The 22710-nt window shown below is 43.4% G+C and overlaps 1 protein-coding gene across 3 annotated transcripts in view; it reads left to right on the forward strand.

Annotated features, from left to right (window-relative positions):
• The window catches only part of TMEM94 (transmembrane protein 94), a 413777-nt gene that overhangs the window by 203043 nt on the left and 188024 nt on the right, over positions 1-22710 (forward strand). The gene's annotated exons all lie outside the window — the stretch shown is intronic.

Raw genomic sequence — 22710 nt, forward strand, 5'->3', positions numbered from 1 at the left:
TGCTGGGAGTTGTAGTTTTGCAACATCTGGAGGTCCACAGTTTGGAGATCACTGTTCAGTGGTCTCTAAATTGTAGCACTGCAGCTGTTACATAGTTACATAGTTACATAGTTAGTACGGTCGAAAAAAGACATATGTCCATCAAGTTCAACCAGGGAATTAAGGGGTAGGGGTGTTGCATAACTACATCTCCCAGCATGCCCTTCGGTGATCAGTACATGCTGGGAGTTGTAGTTTTGCAACAGCTGGAGGCACACTGGTTGGAAAATACTGAGTTAGGTAACAGAACCTAACTGAAGGTTTTCCAACCAGTGTGCCTCCAGCTGTTGCAAAACAACAACTCCCAGCATGTACTGACAGACCGTGCATGCTGGGAGTTGTAGTCTTGAAACAGCTGGAGGTTCCCTCCCCCCCCCATGAGAACGTACAGGGTACATTCACACGGGCGGGTTTACAGCAAGTTTCCTGCTTCAAGTATGAGCTGCGGCAAATTTTTCGCCCCAGCGCAAATTCCTAGTGGGAAACTCACCGTAACCTGCCAGTGTGAATGTACCCTAAAAACACTACACTAACACCTAATAAGGAGTAAAACACTACATATACACCCCCTTACACTGCCCCCCCCCCCCAATAAAAAGGAAAAACGTATTGCACGGCAGTGTTTCCAAAACGGAGCCTCCAGCTGTTGCAAAACAACAACTCCCAGCATTTCCGGACAGCCACTGACTGTCCAGGCATGCTGGGAGTTTAGCAACAGCTGGAGGCACCCTGTTTGGGAATCACTGGCGTAGAATACCCCTATGTCCACCCCTATGCAATCCCTAATTTAGTCCTCAAATGCGCATGGTGCTCTCTCACTTCGGAGCCCTGTCGTATTTCAAGGAAACAGTTTAGGGACACATATGGGGTATCGCCGTACTCGGGAGAAATTGCACTACAAATTTTGGGGGGCTTGTTCTCCTTTTACCCCTTATGAAAAGGAAAAGTCGGGGTCTACACCAGCCTGTTAGTGTAAAAAAAAAAATTTTTACACTAACATGCTGGTGTTGCCCTTTACTTTTTATTTTCACAAGAGGTAAAAGGAAAAAAAAGACCCCCAAAATTTGTAACGCAATTTCTCCTGAGTACGGAAATACCCCATATGTGGGCGTAAAATACTCTGCGGACGCACAACAAGGCTCAGGAGTGAGAGTGCACCATGTACATTTGAGGCCTAAATTGGTGATTTGCACAGGGGTGGCTGATTTTACAGCAGTTCTGACATAAACCCGAAAAAATAAATACCCACATGTGATCCCATTTTGGAAACTACACCTCTCACGGAATGTAATAAGGGGTACAGTGAGCATTTACGCCCCACAAGTGTCTGACAGATTTTTGGAACAGTGGTACGTGAAAATGAAAAATGTAATTTTTTTGTTTGCACAGCCCACTGTTCCAAAGATCTGTCAAACGCCAGTAGGGTGTAAATGCTCACTGTACCCCTTATTACATTCCGTGAGGGGTGTAGTTTCCAAAATGGGGTCACATGTGGGGGGGTCCACTGTTCTGGCACCACGGGGGGCTTTGTAAATGCACATGGCCCCCGACTTCCATTCCAAACAAATTATCTCTCTAAAAGCTCAATGGCGCTCCTTCTCTTCTGAGCATTGTAGTTCGCTCGCAGTGCACTTGACGTCCAAACATGGGGTATTTCCATACTCAGAAGAAATGGGGTTACAAATTTTGGGGGGCATTTTCTCCTATTACCCTATCTAAAAAAGTAAAATTTGGGGAAAAAACAGCATTTTAGTGGAAAAATATTTTTTTTCATTTACACATCCGACTTTAACAAAAAGTTGTCAAACACCTGTGGGGTGTTAAGGCTCACCGTACCCCTTGTTATGTTCCTTTAGGGGTGTCTTTCCATAATAGTGTGCGATGTAGGGGTTTTTGCTGTCCTGGCACCATAGGGGCTTCCTAAATGGGACATGCCCCCCAAAAACCATTTCAGAAAAACTCACTCTCCTAAATCCCATTGTTGCTCCTTCGCTTCTGAGCCCTCTAGTGTACCCGCCGAACACTTGACATACACATATGAGGTATTTTCTTACTCGAGAGAAATTGGGTTACAAATTTTGAGAGCATTTTTTTTCCTTTTACCACTTGTAAAAATTCAAAAACTGGGTCTACAAGAACATGCCAGTGTAAAAAATGAAGATTTTGAATTTTCTCCTTCACTTTGCTGCTATACCTGTGAAACACCTAAAGGGTTAACACACTTACTGAATGTCATTTTGAATACTTTGAGGGGTGCAGTTTTTATAATGGGGTAATTTATGGGGTATTTCTAACCAGAAGACCCTTCAAATCCACTTAAACCTGAACTGGTCCCTGAAAAATTCTGATTTAGAAAATTTTGCGAAAAATTGGAAAATTGTTGCTGAACTTTGAAGCCCTCTGATGTTTTCCAAAAGTAAAAACTCATCAATTTTATGATGCAAACATAAAGTAGACATATTGTATATGTTAATCAATATATAATTTATTTGGAATATCCATATTCCTTATAAGCAGAGAGCTTCAAAGTTAGAAAAATGCAAAATTTTCTAATTTTTCATGAAATTTTTGCATTTTTCACCAAGAAAGGATGCAAGTATCGCCGAAAATTTACCACTAACATAAAGTAGAATATGTCACGAAAAAACAATCTCGGAATCAAATTTATAAGTAAAAGCATCCCAGAGTTATTAATGCTTAAAGTGACAGTGGTCAGATTTGCAAAAAATGCTCCCGTCCTTAGGGTCATAATGGGCTCCGTCCCCAAGGGGTTAACCTCAGCTATAAGCGCCCGAAAGTCCTCCTCCTTATTTTGGATTTGGGAGAGCAATTGACTCAGGTCAGGCATAGCTGAGGAACGAAGGGAAAGGCCAGAGCAGGGAACATCAGAATCCAAAAGGGCATCCCAGGAGGGCGAGGCTGCAGCCGGTGGATCAGGCCCAGGACGGAACGAGTCGTCTCCTGAGGAGGCAGGTGAGGGACCCTGAGGACATCGTGGCACTCTGCTGGAGCCTCTGCGGTTTAGGAGAGCAGGAGGATGTGCCGCCAACAGCCAGGGGATCCAGCTGGGCAGGGCGAGGTGACCCAACAGAGGGAGATGCAGACCCGTCCCAGAAAGGCTATCTGATGGAGTGAAGCTCAGATCCCCAGTCCGTGGAACCGGGGGAGGCTGAGCAGAAAGGATCAGCTGCCGGCAGCAGGGAGCTTGCAGGAGGGGGGAGACAAACCCCTCACCAGAGAAGCCCAACATGGGGTTCCCAGGCCCTGAGGAGAGGAGGAGAGGGAGGGTGTTGTAAGAAGGGGCAGCGGTGCAGGGTTGCAGGGATCCACAGAGGCTGCCAAGGGGCTGAGGTATGCACTCACCACCGGGTCCTGGAGAGAAGAGGTAGGAGGAGGATGCGCTGCCTGGAGTGAAGAAGCAGGTGGAGGTCAAGCGGGCTGCGCAGCAGCTCGAAGCAGGGATGGCTGATCCGGGTCCACAGGGACAATGGAGGCAGCGGAGTCAGCCGACAGCTGAGGTGAGGGGGTCCCCAACTTCTCTGGAGGCAGTAGGGAGGAGACAGTAGGAGCGTCCTACTGTACTGACACCCACCGCTGGAGCGAGAGCGCAGGCCCTGTGTTGGCCCTGTAATGGCGGAGGAGGAGGAAGGTGCCGGAGCTGGATGCAACTGCACGTAACGCAAGATGCCTCTGGGAGCTGCGGGGATCAGCCGGGTAGGTGCAGGGGAAGCCTTGGCCCACCGGGAGGTCCTCCCCATGGAGGAGTAGGGTCACCAAAGGAGTATATTGATATTTATGTGGACAGCGGTGCGGGAGCCTCTTCAATGTGTGGCCATTCCAGTCCGCACCAAGCCCCGCCCCTCCATCTTGGAGGATTTTTTAGTACTTCAGCATGATAGTCATCATAGTTCTGTAGGACTATGCCCCCACCTTTATCTGCTGACCTTATGACTATTTCCTTGTTGTCTTTTAGGTTCTTAAGCGCTTCTTTCTTTTTCTTTGTGAGCGATCCGTTTTTTTGGTTTTTGGTATTTGTGGGTATGTGTTTAAGATCTTGAGCTACAAGGTCATGGAAGGTTTTGATTAAATGGCCTTGGCTGTGGGTTGGACAGAAAGTGGATTTGTTCTTGACTTAGGGGTGTTTTCACCTCTAGTTGGTTGGTTTATTTAGATGCTGAGATCTTGGACGGTTCTTGGCTGGGCCAAGCTTTGAAGTGTAAGCTTTCTTGTAAAGTGGTGTAGATCCAGGAAAAGTCATCTGGTTTGTTGGTGGGGCAGAATGATAGTCCCTTCTTTAAAGTGATATCTCGGGGGGGCGTGGCCAACCGCTGAGGAGAGAAGATGCAGGAGTGAATAGCTCCTGCATAAAACCCGATAAAAACCGGCTAAAATCGTCTCTACACATTTGAACCTGAGGACTTCTGCACCCTGAGGAGGACCGGACCACTTGGAGGCTGTTTTTTATAACTTTGCCAGATCCGAACAGCTGTTCTGAGCCGAAGCGCTTCAGGCGCTGACCGAGCTGCGGAGCGGGAGGGCGCCGTTTTCCCCCCAGGAGCGCTTTGCCTACCTGCGCTGGATGTGCCCGGAACGAGAAGCCAACTGACTTCTGCCACCGCCTATTGTCTCCCATGACAGACCGGAGGATACCGACGTGCTGCAGAGAGTAATCGCTGCCACGATCTTCACTGAGGAGCTGAGAGACTGCCTTACAGGTACAGGGGAGGAAGAAGGGCCCCATAACTAAGCGGCTACATATAGCAGTTACCTACTATCTCCCTCATTACCCTCATTATCAGCCCCTAATATATGTAATTCGTATCAAGCGGTCTGAAGGGGAATTCTAATGGTGAGGGCAACTACATAAGCCTACTAAACCACTACACTACAAAGCGTGAGGGCTGTGCTTTACTGCGACACAGCGGCAGGCCGCCATCTTCTGCCTACTCCCCACTACCCATACAGCTCCTCAGCAACACTGAATACAAACCTACGAATTCTTGTACTCAGGAGCAAACACAGTTTGCGCTCACAGAGCTGGCTGAATATTGATTAAAAGTTGGATCTGCATTAAAGCATTTCATCTGAACTATTCCTTATTACTGCACCATCTCTGTTATAAAGGGGGATCCCTCTGCCTAAAGGGACTATATTCTCATCCAGGAACGCTACTTACCATACCTGAATTGTCTATATTTTACATCATTCCTTTGTGATTTTCTTCTCTCTACATTGATAAGAAATATTGGAATAAAATCTACATTAACATAAGAAGAAGTGCAATTCCTCTAACTCGCCCCTAGATGGTGCTGGTGTTCAGCAAATAATATCTACTGCAGTTTATGACAGTACAAAATTCCTCTGTTATCCCATTTGATACCTATACAAGACTTGTTCCAGCGGGCTGTCCTTTGTCAAGTTATGCCTGCTAGGCGTGGGAGAAAAACGTCTTCTGCCAAACTAACTAAATTCTACTCACCCAAATCAGGCGCAACTAAAACTGTACCTGCAAATACTAGTGCCTCTCATACTTCACCTCCAGTCAAAGATATCTCATTTTCACCCAATTCATTACCTCACTCAGTGAATCCACCACAAATGGCATCACAAAAGCATTTAGAGGATTCCAGTCTCCCACCTAACATGGAAAAAGCCATGAGATCTCTATTCCAAGAGTTTAGAGAAAACCTCCAAAAAGACTTCATGACCTCCTTAAGCGCCCTTACATCAGAAGTTAAAGATATAGGAGAAAGAACAAATCATCTTGAAAATAAAATGGGAGAATTTACAGAAGCCCACAATGCTCTGGTGGATGACCAAAATGAGTTGAATGAAGATATGTTTACTGTTAAACTTAAACTAGCTGATCTTGAAGACAGATCGCGGCGAAACAATATTCTCTTTCGAGGCATCCCCGAATCCATTCAACCTTCAGACATCAAGGAATTTCTGCTTGACTACTTCGCTGTTTTAATTCCTGATGCAGATCAGAGGGACATGATTATTGACAGGGCCCATAGAATCCCCAAACCATCACACTTACCCACTACGGTTCCAAGAGACATTCTTGCACGACTTCATTTTTACCATTTTAAAGAAGAAATACTGAGAAAGGCTAAAAAAAACACCTATTTTGCCAGAGCGTTTTTCCCAAATAACGTTATTTGCCGATTTATCTGCAACTACATTAAAAAGAAGGAAAGCATTTTCCACATCAACATCTATCCTCAGGGAAAACGGAATTATGTATCGCTGGGGTTTTCCGGTCAAACTTCTGGTTTCAAGAAATGGAACTACACATGAACTGAGAACCCCTGAACAGGCCCTTCAACTCATAGAAAAATGGTTCCCTGACTCCATTCCTGCTAAAGAAAGAACCCCTCCAAAAAGGAAAGCAGATGCTATTCGTTCGGAATGGAAAAAAATGGGCTCCTCATCTATTATGGACGCTCAACCTTCCAATTCTTCAGGTTCCGGACCTAGGGAAGAGTCTCCGACTTGAACATTCACATGGTTACTTACTGTTATGGATACATGCATTTAGGGCCTGCTCTACTCTGTTGCTCTATTGAATGTCATAGTTTTACATTAATGTATCCTCAGGTATAATTTTGTTTACCATCTGAGACACAGTGTGTTTTGTGTTATCGGGCTAGGTTTTAGAGATCTCTCTTTTATAGTAAATTACTAGTTGGTTTTACTCACTAACTACATTCTGTCCTACTGACATTATCTCCTACCCTCAAGCCTAACCTGTGTTTTACGATAGGTGAAGGCGTGTTCACTTTGAACAAATGTTTATAATATTTGATTATTCTTTTGTTTTACTCCTTTTGTTTTTTCTCACTACTTTCTTTAAATGTGGCTCCACGGACATCTTCTTTCTCTCTTCTGAAACGCATCATAAATGGATAACTGGGTCTCGGACTTGGGTAAGTGATCAGCTCAACCAAATTCCCCTGCAATACTTAGATGGTGATTAAAATTTCTACGTTAAATGTTAAGGGATTGAATAGCCCTTTCAAAAGATCGTTATTTTGGAATGAATGCTCTCGTTTAAAGTGCGACATTATATGCGCACAAGAAACGCATTTGCTTGAGTCCGAGACTGAGACTTAAAAACAAAAGGTTTCCTTTTATATTTTGTACTCCTAACAAAACTAAAAAGAAAGGGGTATTAATTGCTATAAAAATACTGTAGCGTTTCAATTAATCGAGGTAGTATATGATGCTTATAACAGGTATATACTTCTAAATTGTATTATAAATAATGAGAAGTTCACCTTAGTTACACTATATGCCCCTAACAAAAATACAAGGGAAATTTCTTTCACATGTTATAAAGGTTGTCAATCAACACAAATATGGAGCGATTTTACTGGTTGGTGACTTTAATCAGGTGATGTCTCCCACAATAGATAAATCCAGTTCCAAGCGTACTGCAAAAAACACCACGACATATAACACTTTATTTAAAGAGGATCTATATGACACATGGAGAACCCTTAACGCTAGCGACAGGGACTATACCTTTTTTTCTCACCCTCATAAAGTATACTCTAGAATAGATCTTATTATTTCAGATAAGTGGTTACTCCAGAAGGTGGTCTCTGCGGAGATAGGTATAATTAATTGGTCTGATCATGCCCCAGTATCTATTACGGAACAATTTAATTTGCCTTCATATTCTCCCTGACGTTTAAATAATTCTCTTCTTAATGATCCAAATCATAAGCTAACTATAGAGAAGGACTTGAAAGAATTTTTTACAATGAACGACCCTAACGATACAGATGTACTCACGAACTGGTGTGCACACAAAGCTGTTATAAGGGGGACGCTTATTAAATTGGCTGCAAAAAGCAAAGGTGCCAGCTCACTCCTGTAAGCGCGCGGATTGGATTTGGACTAATCCAGGTAAGTAGTAGGCAGAGAAAGGAATATCCAGCGCAGACTCTTATGCAAAGGAACTTCTTTATTGGCTAAAATGCATGTTGCTAAAGGATACAGCAAGGATTCATGCGGTGTGACGCGTTTCAGCCCGTCGGGCCTTAGTCATACACTTAAAACAATTTTGTGTGAGTCTGCTTATATATGCTAGGTGGAAGTGACGACACAACAGGTGACGCCTCTGCCGCACCTGCATATGTAATTAGCATCACCATACAGTGTTAAATATATACACTACAAAATGGAGCATAATACATTGGCAATGCCTTAGTTCTACTTGGACACTCAGGATTTGTCGTATAAAGAGTTTATAAAATAGATAACAAAGACTTTCATTATATAATCGTGAGTAGTCACAAAGAGAGAAAAAACATAATAAAAACAGACACGTTAATATCCATAAAATTAGATGGGAGAACATGTAACTTTGATATTTTGACTTGGATAATCTCAAACAACACACTTGAGGTATAACAGGCTATTGTTAATGAACATAAATAATCGCTGTGGTATAAAGCAAAAGTATACGATAGAAAATGGAGGAAGGAGTTGTTTTTTCTAGACTTAGAGACCATATAATTGCATATAGAGTGGAAGTACGTCGGTTTGCATTAAATAATTTGTAAAATTAGTATATATGTAAAGAAATATAATTTTGAACGGACTTCCACTAGTAATGCAGTATGGTGTCAAGTCGTCTATTCAAACCTTGCGGCATGCGTGTTTGAAGCGTTAGGATCCAAAAAATCTCTCTATCGAGGACCTTTTGTCTTAGATCACCTCCCCGTAGTGGTTTATTCACTCTTTCTATACCTTGTAACATGAGGCTGGAGGTGTTCCCTTCATGCATATCTACACAGTGTTTCGTTACCATGGAGACATGCCGCCTCTGGAAGTGGGCAACGTCAGACAGGTGTTTGCGTATACGCACCTTGAGTGGATTAATAGTACATCCAACGTATTGCACATTACAGACGCGGCATGTGAACAGGTAAATAACTCCAACAGTTTTACAATTTATATATTGTTTAATATTATATGTCTGATTATTGCTGGATGATACAAACGATGTGGAGTTATGCATATATTTACAACATATGCACCTCTGGGACCCACATTTGTAGGATCCAGGGTGATTAAGCCATGTTGGTTTTGTACAAGGAGACTCCAAGTATAAACTCGGTGACAATTTTTTACCGAGAGTGGGGGCCTTTCGTGAAACACAACTAAAGCCATCACCGAGAGCCTCCCTAAAGTCTGGGTCAGTATGGACAATCGGTATATTTTTCTCAATGATTTTTTTGATAGCTGTAAAGTCAGTGCTATACTGTGTTGAGAAAACTAAAGAGGGGGATTTTTTACTAGTCAATTTATGTGAGACCACAAGTTCGTCACGATCACGGTTTTCTGCAATGGTTTTAGCTCTGGATATAGTCCATTCTGGATACTGTCTTTGTCTAAGTCTGTTACCAAGGGCAACGGCCTCGAATTCGAAGTCGCTATCTTGTGAGCAGTTACGGCGTGTGCGGATCATTTCACCTACTGGAAGATTCTCTATAACATGTGCGGGGTGGCAAGACCTGGCATGAAGTATAGAATTAACTGCAGTTTCCTTACGAAATGTTGTAGTGTTAATTTTGCCCGTAGTCAAGTCACCCCGCAATGTAAGATCAAGGAAATTAACTGATTCAATTTTGGATGTCACCGTAAACTGTAAATTCAGGTCATTGGAGTTAAGAAAATCAATGAACCCCTGTATGGCCGCCACATCGGACCCCCAGATAAACAGGAGGTCGTCGATGTAGCGGCCATACCATAAGAGACAGTGACTGTAGGGGTTGGTGGGGGCGAAGAGTGTCACCCTCTCCCACCAACACATATATATGTTGGCGAGAGAGGGGGAGAACTTCGCCCCCATCGAAGCTCCAGTGACCTGAATGTAAAACCTCCTGTTGAACATGAAGAAGTTGTGGCTCAGCAAAAATTCCACCACTAGTGAAATGTATTCGCAAAGTGGGGAGGGATAGCGGGAGAAAGTACCAAGAAACCAAGATAACGCTTGTATTGCTAGATTATGGGGGGATAATGGAATACAGGGAGGTCACATCTGCCGTGATCCACCTGCACTCCGGACCCCAAGCTACATTCTTGAGCATGGCAAGAAGATGTTTAGTGTCTTTAATATGACCAGGCATTTTTGGAATAAGAGGTTGAAGCAGGGAATCTACCCAGGCACAGAGCCGTTCATTGAGGGAAGATATGCCTGCTACAATGGGCCTTAGGGGGGGAGGGAAAATGCCCTTATGCACCTTGGGTAATGAATGAAAGATCGGTGTAATCGGGTTATCAATAACCAAATATTCAGCTATTTTAGAAGAGATATGTCCTCTTTCTACTCCAAGGTGCACAATTGAGGTAAGTTGGGATTTGAAAAGGGCTGTGGGATCCTGGGACAGTGGCCTGTACGTGGATACATCATTAAGCATGATCGTGTTCAATTTGTTGTACAGGCCACTGTCCAGGATCACCACAGCACCCCCTTTATCGGCCTGTTTGATGACTATGTTGTCCCGCAATTGGAGCTCTGCAAGGGCTTTTCTCTCAGTGAGCGAAAGATTATAATGGGCTTTAGTACTGCGGGACCTCAGAGCCAACAAATCACGCTCTACAGCCTCCTGAAAATTATCAAGAGCTGGAGAGCGTGAAGAGATGGGGTAGAACCCAGGATTAGGAGGCTCTCAGGATTTAGGGAGGCTCTCGGTGATGGCTTTAGTTGTGTTTCACGAAAGGCCCCCACTCTCGGTAAAAAATTGTCACCGAGTTTATACTTGGAGTCTCCTTGTACAAAACCAACATGGCTTAATCACCCTGGATCCTACAAATGTGGGTCCCAGAGGTGCATATGTTGTAAATATATGCATAACTCCACATCGTTTGTATCATCCAGCAATAATCAGACATATAATATTAAACAATATATAAATTGTAAAACTGTTGGAGTTATTTACCTGTTCACATGCCGCATCTGTAATGTGCAATACGTTGGATGTACTATTAATCCACTCAAGGTGCGTATACGCAAACACCTGTCTGACGTTGCCCACTTCCAGAGGCGGCATGTCTCCATGGTAACGAAACACTGTGTAGATATGCATGAAGGGAACACCTCCAGCCTCATGTTACAAGGTATAGAAAGAGTGAATAAACCACTACGGGGAGGTGATCTAAGACAAAAGTCCTCGATAGAGAGATTTTTTGGATCCTAACGCTTCAAACACGCATGCCGCAAGGTTTGAATAGACGACTTGACACCATACTGCATTACTAGTGGAAGTCCGTTCAAAATTATATTTCTTTACATATATACTAATTTTACAAATTATTTTATGCAAACCGACGTACTTCCACTCTATATGCAATTATATGGTCTCTAAGTCTAGAAAAAACAACTCCTTCCTCCATTTTCTATCGTATACTTTTGCTTTATACCACAGCGATTATTTATGTTCATTAACAATAGCCTGTTATACCTCAAGTGTGTTGTTTGAGATTATCCAAGTCAAAATATCAAAGTTACATGTTCTCCCATCTAATTTTATGGATATTAACGTGTCTGTTTTTATTATGTTTTTTCTCTCTTTGTGACTACTCACGATTATATAATGAAAGTCTTTGTTATCTATTTTATAAACTCTTTATACGACAAATCCTGAGTGTCCAAGTAGAACTAAGGCATTGCCAATGTATTATGCTCCATTTTGTAGTGTATATATTTAACACTGTATGGTGATGCTAATTACATATGCAGGTGCGGCAGAGGCGTCACCTGTTGTGTCGTCACTTCCACCTAGCATATATAAGCAGACTCACACAAAATTGTTTTAAGTGTATGACTAAGGCCCGACGGGCTGAAACGCGTCACACCGCATGAATCCTTGCTGTATCCTTTAGCAACATGCATTTTAGCCAATAAAGAAGTTCCTTTGCATAAGAGTCTGCGCTGGATATTCCTTTCTCTGCCTACTATTAAATTGGCTGCTACCAATAAGAAACATAGACTTCACAAAACACAAAAACTAATACAAGACATCAAAAATATGGAGGATTTACATAAACAAACTAATGAACCCGGCCTCTTATCTAAACTTAAATCCCTTCGCTTCCAATTGTACCAAGTCCTACATTATAAATTTGACTACTTATTCAAAAAGACTAAAACTCAATTTTATTGGCAAGGCAATAGAGCAGGCAGGATGTTAGCGAATAAATTTAGAAATATTGCGGCTAAATCAAAAATACCTTTCCTTTACAATATTCGTAAGGAAAAAATTATTAACCCTCAAAAAATCGCAGATACATTTGCAGAATATTACAAAAATCTTTACAACTTAAAAACGGATCCCTCCACTCCTCAACCTGCTGATCTCATTATCCAGTCATATTTGTCCTCTTTGCCCCTGCCTTCGGTGGATACCGACGATTTAGCAATTCTAAATCAACCTATTACGCTCGAAGAAGTCACTTCGGCTATCTCATCCCTTAAACCACACAAATCCCCTGGACCTGATGGCTTCACTGGAGAATACTACCAAAAATTTGCACAAATTTACTCCAAACTTTCAACCATATATTTAGTACTGGTAAGATCCCTCCCGAGATGCTTAAAGCATTAATAGTAACGTTACCAAAACCAGGCAAATCCCCAGATAAACCTGAAAATTTTAGGCCGATATCCTTACTTAACAATGACCTGAATTTGTACTCTAAAATCTTAGCGAACAGACTTAACGAAATCCTCCCCAGTTTGATCAATAACGATCAAGTTGGCTTTGTTAAAAATAGACAAACAGTGGATGGGACACGCAGATTTATTGATCTGATATATGCGGTGGAGACATGTGGCCGGCCTTCTCTGCTGTTGTCTCTTGACGCAGAGAAGGCGTTTGATAGGGTCCACTGGGGCTTTCTGGGGTCTGTCCTGACCAAATTTGGATTGATAGGCCAAATCCATACAGGTATCAGTGCGTTATATTCTTCCCCCGAGGCATCAGTGTACACGTCTGGATTCCTTTCACAGAAATTCTCCATAACGAATGGAACGAGACAGGGTTGCCCCCTTTCCTCCTTGATATTCGCCATGATAATGGAACCCTTAGCGGAAAAAATAAGAAGGGATCCCGATATTTCAGGGTTAAAAATAGGCGACAGGGAACACCGTATGGGCCTATTTGCTGACGACGTGATTGTTATTTGCTCCGATCCCGAAAAGTCTCTCTCCTCTATTTGCAGAATACTTGAAGAATTCAAAAATGTTTCATATTACAAAATAAATGAAACTAAATCTCTAATTTTAAATTTGGACATCCCTGCTAAACAAGTTAATACTCTTAAGTCTAGATTTTCATTTAGCTGGTCCTCATCTTCTTTGCAGTATCTTGGAATTCAGCTCTCTTACCCTACATCACAGCTTTTTAATGATAATTATGTCCCACTACTGAAAGACATTAACAAAACAGTCTCACATCTAAAAACAGCGGGTATATCATGGCTGGGTCGCTAAGCGGCTATAAAAATGATGATCCTTTCCAAGATATTATATGTTTTTCGAAACGTGCCTATTCTACTGCCAATATCATACTTAAAAAATATCCAAACGATTCTAATTAAATATATTTGGTGTAATAAAGCCCCCAGAGTAAAAGCAGAAACTTTATATCTACCTCTTCGTAAAGGGGGAATAGGGTGTCCATCTGTGCTCCAATATTACAGATCAGTAATTTTAGATCAACTCCGTAATCTCTGGCTTGGCGATACTTCCAAACATTGGGTACATATAGAGTCGGTAGTCTTGGGAAGACACACGATTAGGAATATCCTTACAGCAGCACATTTTTTTAAACACAATCCAGGATGTTCCCATCCCACTATTGGCGCCATTGTACACATGTGGCACACATTTGTTCTCCCTAAACAACTATTTATCACCAAATTCTTCCCACTACATAGCTCAATACTAGAAACGGCTATTGCTGATTTAAATATCTCATTGTGGATAAGGAGGGGCTTGACCGCACCTTCGGACTTTTGGTCTGAGGGTACATTTGTGTCTTTTGATTATCTTAAGGAAAAATATGATCTTAATAACAAGGATTTTTATAAGTTCCTCCAAATCAGGCATTTGTTAACTTCTGTGAACCCCCCGGATGATGCCCCATCTTCCCTGATAGATAAATGGTTGAACACGCCATCCTTCCCTAAAAAAGGAATTTCCTATTGCTACTCTATTTTGCTTGATTCCTATACCACTGCACCAGATATACACAAATTAAAATGGGAAGAAGAACTGGGAACTACATTCTCCGATCATTATGTGGTTCCGTCACTTTCTAAATGTATTACTCATCTAGAGAACTCTAAGAAACTTTTATATCGTTGGTATTTGACACCTCAGAGAGTATCTAAATTCTCTGACGTTCCTAATTGTTGTTGGAGATGTAAAGGGGAGGGATCCTTATCTCATATTTGGTGGCAATGTCCGGTTATTACACAATTCTGGAGGAAGATAGGTAGATTTTTTTTCACATATCTGTGGTTTCCCGATCATATTGGCTCATTATTTAGCCATTCTTAATATAGATATTGATGTATATTCCCACCACCATAGAACAGTGATTCTTTACACGTTATTAGTGGTAAGACAGAAAATTGCACAAAATTGGAACTCAACCAAGATACCGTCTATCAAAGAAATAATTAGAGGTTTCAATAACAACTGTTGGTATGAATAAAAAATGGCAGAATCCTTAGATAGACTGATGCACTTCTTGTACAGATGGGATGTCTGTAGACGGAGTAAATATAATACCGTCCAGCTTTAAACTTTTTTCGCTTGATACCAAACATGTCCTTTTTTCTACTCTCACTCATACCCTGATAATTCCGTGGAGCTTTCTCTTTCCTTCTTATGTTGGTTGTTGTTTTCTGTTCTGTCTTTTATGTTTTACCTTGAAGGTTTTACCCGTAATAGGGTGATATTTTACTTACCATGATTGTGCATTTCTATACAACTATTATAATACTTGCAAGCCCTGTGAATTGCATATACATCTTTGCTACTGTTCAAATATATGAAAACATCAATAAAAATCTAAGTTTAAAAAAAAAAAAAAAAAAAGTGATATCTCATAGGGGTTTAGGTCATGTTGGGATAGATTGAAGATTTTGACGAGTGTTTCTGTGCTTGATTTCTCTCCTGCGGTTTTTAAAGTTGTAGTTCTGTTTTTTTTTTCTTTCTTCCTTTTTGTTTTCCTCCTCTTTTTCCTCTCCTTTGTTCTTTCTTTTCCTTGGGGTGATTGGCAGAAAGAATTGTTCCATTTTTTTTCTTGGTGCTTGGTTTTTGGCTTACCCCTACAAAAGGTCCTGGTGTTGCTGGGCGGGCAATAAATTCCTTTTATACCAAGAAATTCTTCTGCTTTGGCATACCGTTTACTAAATTGGAGGGGAAGCGCTTTGGAACTGAGTCCTCATTTTTAAGTGTTCCACGATATGGTTCACACGCCTGGAATCTCACTTAAAGCACTGAGCACACTGACCTCACGCCGACTAAGCGACACTACATGCCATCATAGGTGTTGTGCCCTCAGCACAACGCCCTCTGGTAAGCCTAAAATTTGTTTTTTCTAAGGGGCTCACCTACCGTAAACATACCGCACTAGGAGCGCATCTCTTTTTTTCTTTTCCTTTATATATATTGCCGGGCAGGTTGGCTGGGTGGCGGTTGAGTTGAATGGTTTTAGGAAGGGGACAAAATTCTGACTTCCGTTGTTTGTATTGTTGATGGTGAGAATCTGTGGTTGGGTTGTGTTAACTTGTGAGTTTTTTTATTGGGGGGAGTGTGATTAATTATTCTGATGTGTCAAAGTTTCCGTAACCTGTGGTGTTGTTGGAGAGGATTTTTGTGACGGCGGGTTGGGATTTGAGGCTGGTGATTTGTGAATACGCTTTTCTAGGACTTCTATGGTTTGCATTAAGTCATTTATGTTTGGTTGTCTGGGGGTGAGAGTTGCGGAAGTGGGAGTTGTGGTAGTTTTTTGGCGCTAGAAGTGTTATGGTTTTTGCGAGATGGCGTATTAACCTCTTCAGGACATAGGGCGTATGGATACGCCCTGCATCCCGAGTCCTTAAGGACCGAGGGCGTATCCATACGCCCGTGGGAATTCCGGCCCCCACCGCTAGCCGGTTGGGGACCGGAGCCGGATGCCTGCTGAAATCGTTCAGCAAGCAGCCCGGCATATCGCCTAGGGGGGTCATTATGTCCCCCCATGTCGGCGATTTCCGCAGATCGCTGGACAATTCAGTCCAGCGATCTGCGGCGGATTCCGGGTCAATCGGGTCTCCAGTGACCCGATGACCGGGAATTACTGGCTGATTGGGGCCGTCAGAGACGGCCCCGAACAGCCAGAGCCTGCAGTAGTGAGGTGGCACTGGTGCCACCTCACGATCGCCCTGATTCGTCGGCCGAATTACCGGCCGACCAATCAGGGCGCCTGCTGCGGGTGTCACTCCCGCACCCGCTCCGCCCCTCTTCCGGAGGACGTGAGCGGGTGCGGGACGTGCACCCCGGGTGCTGGGGACCCCGATCCCCGGCATCAATGTTGGGATCGGGGCCCCAGGAGCAGCAGCGGCGACGGCGGTGACGACGAGGGACTGACTCTCCGGCGTGGATCGTTGGAGGTGAGTGACAGCCTCCTGCTGTTGCTTAGCAACAGCTCCCAGCATGCAAAAGGGGCATGCTGGGAGCTGTAGTTATGCAACAGCAGGAGGCAGACCACCACAACTCCCAGCATTCCCTTATGGGCATGCTGGGACTTATGGTTTTGCAACAGCTGGAGGCACATTTTTTCTATGGAAAAGTGTACCTTCAGCTGTTGTATAACTACAACTCCCAGCTTGCACAAACAGCTAAAGTGCATGCTGGGAGTTGTAGTGGTGCATCTGCTGGTTGCATAACTACAACTCCCAGCATGCCCGCCGTTGGCTGTCGGTGACTGCTGAGAGTTGTAGTTTTGCAACAGCTGAAGGCACACTGGTTGTGAAACTCAGAGTTTTTTTTTTACCTAACTCAGTGTTTCACGACCGGTGTGCCTCCAGCTGTTGCAAACTACAACTCTCAGCAGTCACCGTACACCATGCACCGTACATGCTGGGAGTTGTAGTTTTGCAACAGCTGGAGGCACACTGGTTGTGAAACACTGAGTTAGGTCACAAACTCAGTGATACATAACCAGTGTGCCTACAGTTGTTGCAAAACTACAACTCTCAGCAGTCACCGACAGCCAACGGGCATGCTGGGAGTTGTAGTTATGCAACAGCTGGATGTCCCCCCCAATGTGAATGTACAGGGTACACTCACATGGGCGGAGGATTACAGTAAGTATCTGGCTGCAAGTTTGAGCTGCCGCAAACTTTCTGCTGCAGCTCAAACTGCCAGCGAGAAACTACTGTGAACCCCCCGCCTGTGCGACTGTACCCTAAAAACACTACACTGCACTAACACAAAAAAATAAAATAAAAAGTAAAAAACACTACGTATACACATACCCCTATACAGCCCCCCTCCCCTCCCCAATAAAAATGAAAAACGTCTGGTACGCCACTGTTTCCAGAACGGAGCCTCCAGCTGTTGCAAAACAACTCCCAGTATTGTCGGACAGCCGTTGACTGTCCAGGCATGCTGGGAGTTTTGCAACAGCTGGAGGCACCCTGTTTGGGAATCACTGGCGTAGAATTCCCCTATGTCCACCCCTATGCAAGTCCCTAATTTAGGCCTCAAATGCGCATGGCGCTCTCACTTTGGAGCCCTGTCGTATTTCAAGGCAACAGTTTAGGGTCACATATGGGGTATCGCCGTACTCGGGAGAAATTGTGTTACAAATTTTGGGGGGTATTTTCTGCTTTTACCCTTTTTAAAAATGTAAAATTTTTGGGAAAACAAGCATTTTAGGTAAAAAAAAAAAATTTTTTTTTTACATATGCAAAAGTCGTGAAACACCTGTGGGGTATAAAGGTTCACTTAACCCCTTGTTACGTTCCCCGAGGGGTCTAGTTTCCAAAATGATATGCCATGTGGGTTTTTTTTTTTGCTGTCCTGGCACCATAGGGGCTTCCTAAATGCGGCATGCCCCCAGAGAAAAATTTGCTTTCAAAAACCCAAATGTGACTCCTTCTCTTCCGAGACCTGTAGTACGCCAGCAGAGCACTTTTCACCCCCATATGGGGTGTTCTCTGAATCAGGAGAAATTGGGCTTTAAATTTTTAGGGGTATTTTCTGCTATTACCCTTTTTAAAAATTAAAAATGTTTGGGAAAACAAGCATTTTAGGTAAAAAATAATTTTTTTTTTTTACATTTGCAAAAGTCGTGAAACACCTGTGGGGTATTAAGGTTCACTTTATCCCTTGTTACATTCCCCGAGGGGTCTAGTTTCCAAAATGGTATGCCATGTGTTTTTTTTTTGCTGTTCTGGCACCATAAGGGCTTCCTAAAGGTGACATGCCCCCCAAAAACCATTTCAGAAAAACGTACTCTCCAAAATCCCCTTGTCGCTCCTTCCCTTCTGAGCCCTCTACTGCACCCGCCGAACACTTTACATAGACATATGAGGTATGTGCTTACTCGAGAGAAATTGGGCTACAAATACAAGTAAAAAATTTGTCCTTTTACCCCTTGTAAAAATCTCTCCCCCTGCTATCGGCGGCGCTGCCCCTTCTCTCCCCCTGGCTATCAGTGCCGCTGCCCCATTGCCGGCGCCGATACCCAGGGGAGAGAAGCAGTGCTGGCAATGGGGCAGCGGTGCTGATAGCCAGGGGGAGAGAAGGGGCAGTGGCACCCATTGCCGGCGCCGCTGCCCCATTGCCTCCCCCATCCCCGGTTGTATAATTACCTGTTGCCAGGGTCAGGTCCGCGCTGCTTCAGGCCTCCGGTGTGCGTCCCCTGCGTCGTTGCTATCCGCTGCGAGACGCAATGACGAGTGACGTCACTCGTCATTGCGCCGTACAGCGCATAGCAACGACACAGGGGATGCACACCGGAGGCCTGAAGCAGCGCTGACCCGAACCCGGCAACAGGTAATTATACAACCGGGGATGGGGGAGGCAACGGGGCAGCGGCGCCGGCAATGGGTGCCGCTGCCCCTTCTCTCCCCTGTCTGTCGGCGCCGCTGCCCCATTGCTGGCACCGCTTCTCTCCCCCTGGCTATTGGCGCCGGGAATGGGGCAGCGGCACCGATAGCCAGGGGGAAAGAAGGGGCAGGGGGAGAGAAGCAGTCAGCGACGGCAGGTCTCTGCACCTGCAAATGCCGCTGCAGTTCATTGATTTAAAGCGCCCACTTTAAATCAATGAACTGCAGCGGCTTATCGGCGTATAGCACGCAGATAGACTTTAGGCTAAAAATTTTAGCCTAAAAAATGCGTGTTATACGCCGATAAATACGGTAAGTGGTTACGTAGTGCTGTTGGTTTTTTACTTATGTGTTGCATCATGAGGTGAGAACAAACAGACAATAATTCATCCCATCCCCCTGAATATATTACATAATTTTTGAAGGGCGACTCATTAGTGAGTCATAGCCCTCTTGGTTCAAGATTTTCTGAAAAAGGTATAAATTCAAAAAGTCTATCTAAACTGTGTCTGAGTTCGTCTTGTAAAAGACCTTCCAGTTTGTGGAATAGAGTAATCATGGTAGAAGTGTTAGAAAGGATGCCGACGTGACATCATTACCTAGATTACGCCTGCAACCCACTCCAGCCTGTGGTGCCGACAATCACCTGCTCCCGTAACCTCGCCGCATCTGCCTGCATCCCAACCGCCTGCCAGCAGTGCTAACATCCCGTGGCCCCCGGAACCTTGCTGCACACTAGTTTCGAGCGCATCCCAGAGTTGTGCCTGTACTGTAGCACAACTCCAAAAGGTGAGTTTTTGGCAATCACCCTCGTTTTACAGAGGTAACTTCACTATCAAGGCAGCACCTCTGCATTTTCTGTTTTACATACCCCTCTCACATCGCCAGCGGACTTTCGGAGGAGAGCACTGGACCGATCTGCAGCAGCCAACACAGAGGGCTGCCGGAATAAGTGCCAAAACCCAACACCACACCAGCAAATATGGACTACTTCACCACCAGGCTACCAGATCATGAAAAGATGATTTTGGAGCTAACCGTCACATCAAACTCAGGACAATCCAGGCAACAATGTCATGCCGGCATCCCTTTTTGATACTTCTACCATGATTAATCTATTCCACAAACTGGAAGGTCTTTTACAAGACTAACTCAGACACAGTTTAGACATTGACTTTTTGAATATGTATCTTGCAGTAAATCTTGCACCGAGAGGGCTACGACTCACGTAGTTGACCTTCAAAAATGATGTAATATATTCATGTGGATGGGATGAATTATTGTCTGTCTGTTCTAACCTCATGATGCAACACATAAGTAAAAAACGAACAGCGCTATGCAACTACTTAAATAACAAAATACAACTAACAATCACAGAACTAAAGGATTTCACCACTCACCCGACTACCACAAAATAAATAAAAATCTAACTGCCAGAATAACCAAAATCCAAAATGAAGCAATCATAAAAAAAAGCATCTAAACTAAAACGCGACAGAAAAGACCGCAATGATGGTATGTATAGAACCTGGAATAAAAACAAAAGATCCCCCACCTATTTCTGACACTCACAACTCCACAATTATCCCCACCACCCCACTCATTCCCACCAAAAACTGCCAGTCCCCCACTTTCAAAACACATCCCTACAAAACTCGCAACTTCACCAAAACCTACACACCCCGAACACTTGCCATACCTACCTGTACCCCCAGAAAATCTCCAGCAAAAACCAAACACCAACACCTACCAGTCAACAATACCATCATCAAAAATACCCACCCAACCACCTCTGTTTACTCCTAAAAAACTTAATACGCCATCTCCCAAGAACCATAACACTTCTAGTGTCAAAAAACCACCACAACTCAACCACACATCCGCAACTCTCACCCCCAGACAACCAAACATAAATGACTAAATGCAAACCATAGAAGTCCTAAAAAAGCGTATCCACAAATCACCAGCCTTAAATCCCAACCCGCCTTCACAAAAATCCTCTCCAACAATATCACAGCTCTCAAACTTATCCATATACGACAACACCACAGGTTACGGAAACTTTGACACATCAGAATCATTAATCACACTCACCCCAATAAAAAGCTCTCCAGTTAACACAACCCAACCACAGATTCTCACCATCGACAATACAAACCATGGTAGTCAGAATTTTGTCCCCTTCCTAAAACCATTCAACTCAACCGCCACCCAGCCAACCTGCGCAGCAACACCAGGACTTTTTTTTTAGGGGTAAGCCAGAAACCAACCACCAAGAAAAAAAATGGAACAATTCTTTCTGCCAATCACCCCAAGGAAAAGAAGAAACACAGGAGAGGAAAAAGAGGAGGAAAACAAAAAGGAAGGAAGAAAGAAAGAAAAACAGAACTATAGCTTTAAAAACCGCAGGAGACAAATCAAGCACAGAAACACTCGTCAAAATCTTCATTCTATCCCGACATGACATAAACCCGTATGAGACTTCACTTTTAAAGAAGGGACTATCATTCTGCCCAGCCAACAAACCAGATGACTTTTCCTGGATCTACACCACTTTACAAGAGAGCTTACACTTCAAAGACATTTAATTCTGCCCAACCGTCCATGATCTCAGCATCTAAAGAAACCAACCAACTAGAGGGGAAAACACCCCTAAGTCAAGAACAAATCCACTTTCTATCCCACCCACTCCCAAGACCAGTTAATCAAAACCTTCCATGACCTTGAAGCTTAGGATCTTAAACACATACCCACAAATACCAAAAAACAAAAAAGCAGATCGCTCTCAAAGAAAAAGAAGCCATTAAGAACCTAAAAGACCACAAGGAAATAGTCATAAGTTCAGCAGATAAAGGTGGGGGAATAGTCCTACAGAACTATGATGACTATCGAGCTGAAGCACTAAAAATCCTCCAAGATGAATATTACTATGAAAAACTAAGTCACAACCCATATCCCAAAGTACAAGAAACTATAAAAGGACTACTAGATCAGGCATCCACAGAAAACATCATCCGCAACAACGAAAATAAATTCCTGTACATAGACAACCCATCCACACCTACTTCCATCTACCAAAAGTACACAAAAATCAAACAAACCCATCATCTCCAAAATAAATAGCTATACCTCACAAATATCTCATTACCTGGACCTCATCTTACAAGACCAAGTTCAATCCCTCCCCAGTTACTTAAAAAGTTAATCAATGACTCTGCCCTATACCATGGCACAAAGATCTCATCTTTGTGACCATGGACATCACAGCACTGTACTCAAACATAAAACATGTCATAGGCCTGAACTTCATCAAATTGATTCTTGAGGAAGATCCCACCATCCCACCAAAACAGCAACATTTTCTACTACAGTGCTAAGAAATTGTACTCAAACACAACTACTTAACATACGTCTTATGCCAATCTGGTAATGGGCACTTTCGAGAAAACATTCATCACTTCCCATCCGCTATTCAAAAAACATGTTACATTGTACCTTCGGTACATAGACGACCTCTTCATGCTATGGAACGACCACCACACA

Source organism: Hyla sarda, chromosome 13 (assembly GCF_029499605.1).
Source record: "Hyla sarda isolate aHylSar1 chromosome 13, aHylSar1.hap1, whole genome shotgun sequence".
Taxonomy (NCBI): Eukaryota; Metazoa; Chordata; class Amphibia; order Anura; family Hylidae; genus Hyla; species Hyla sarda.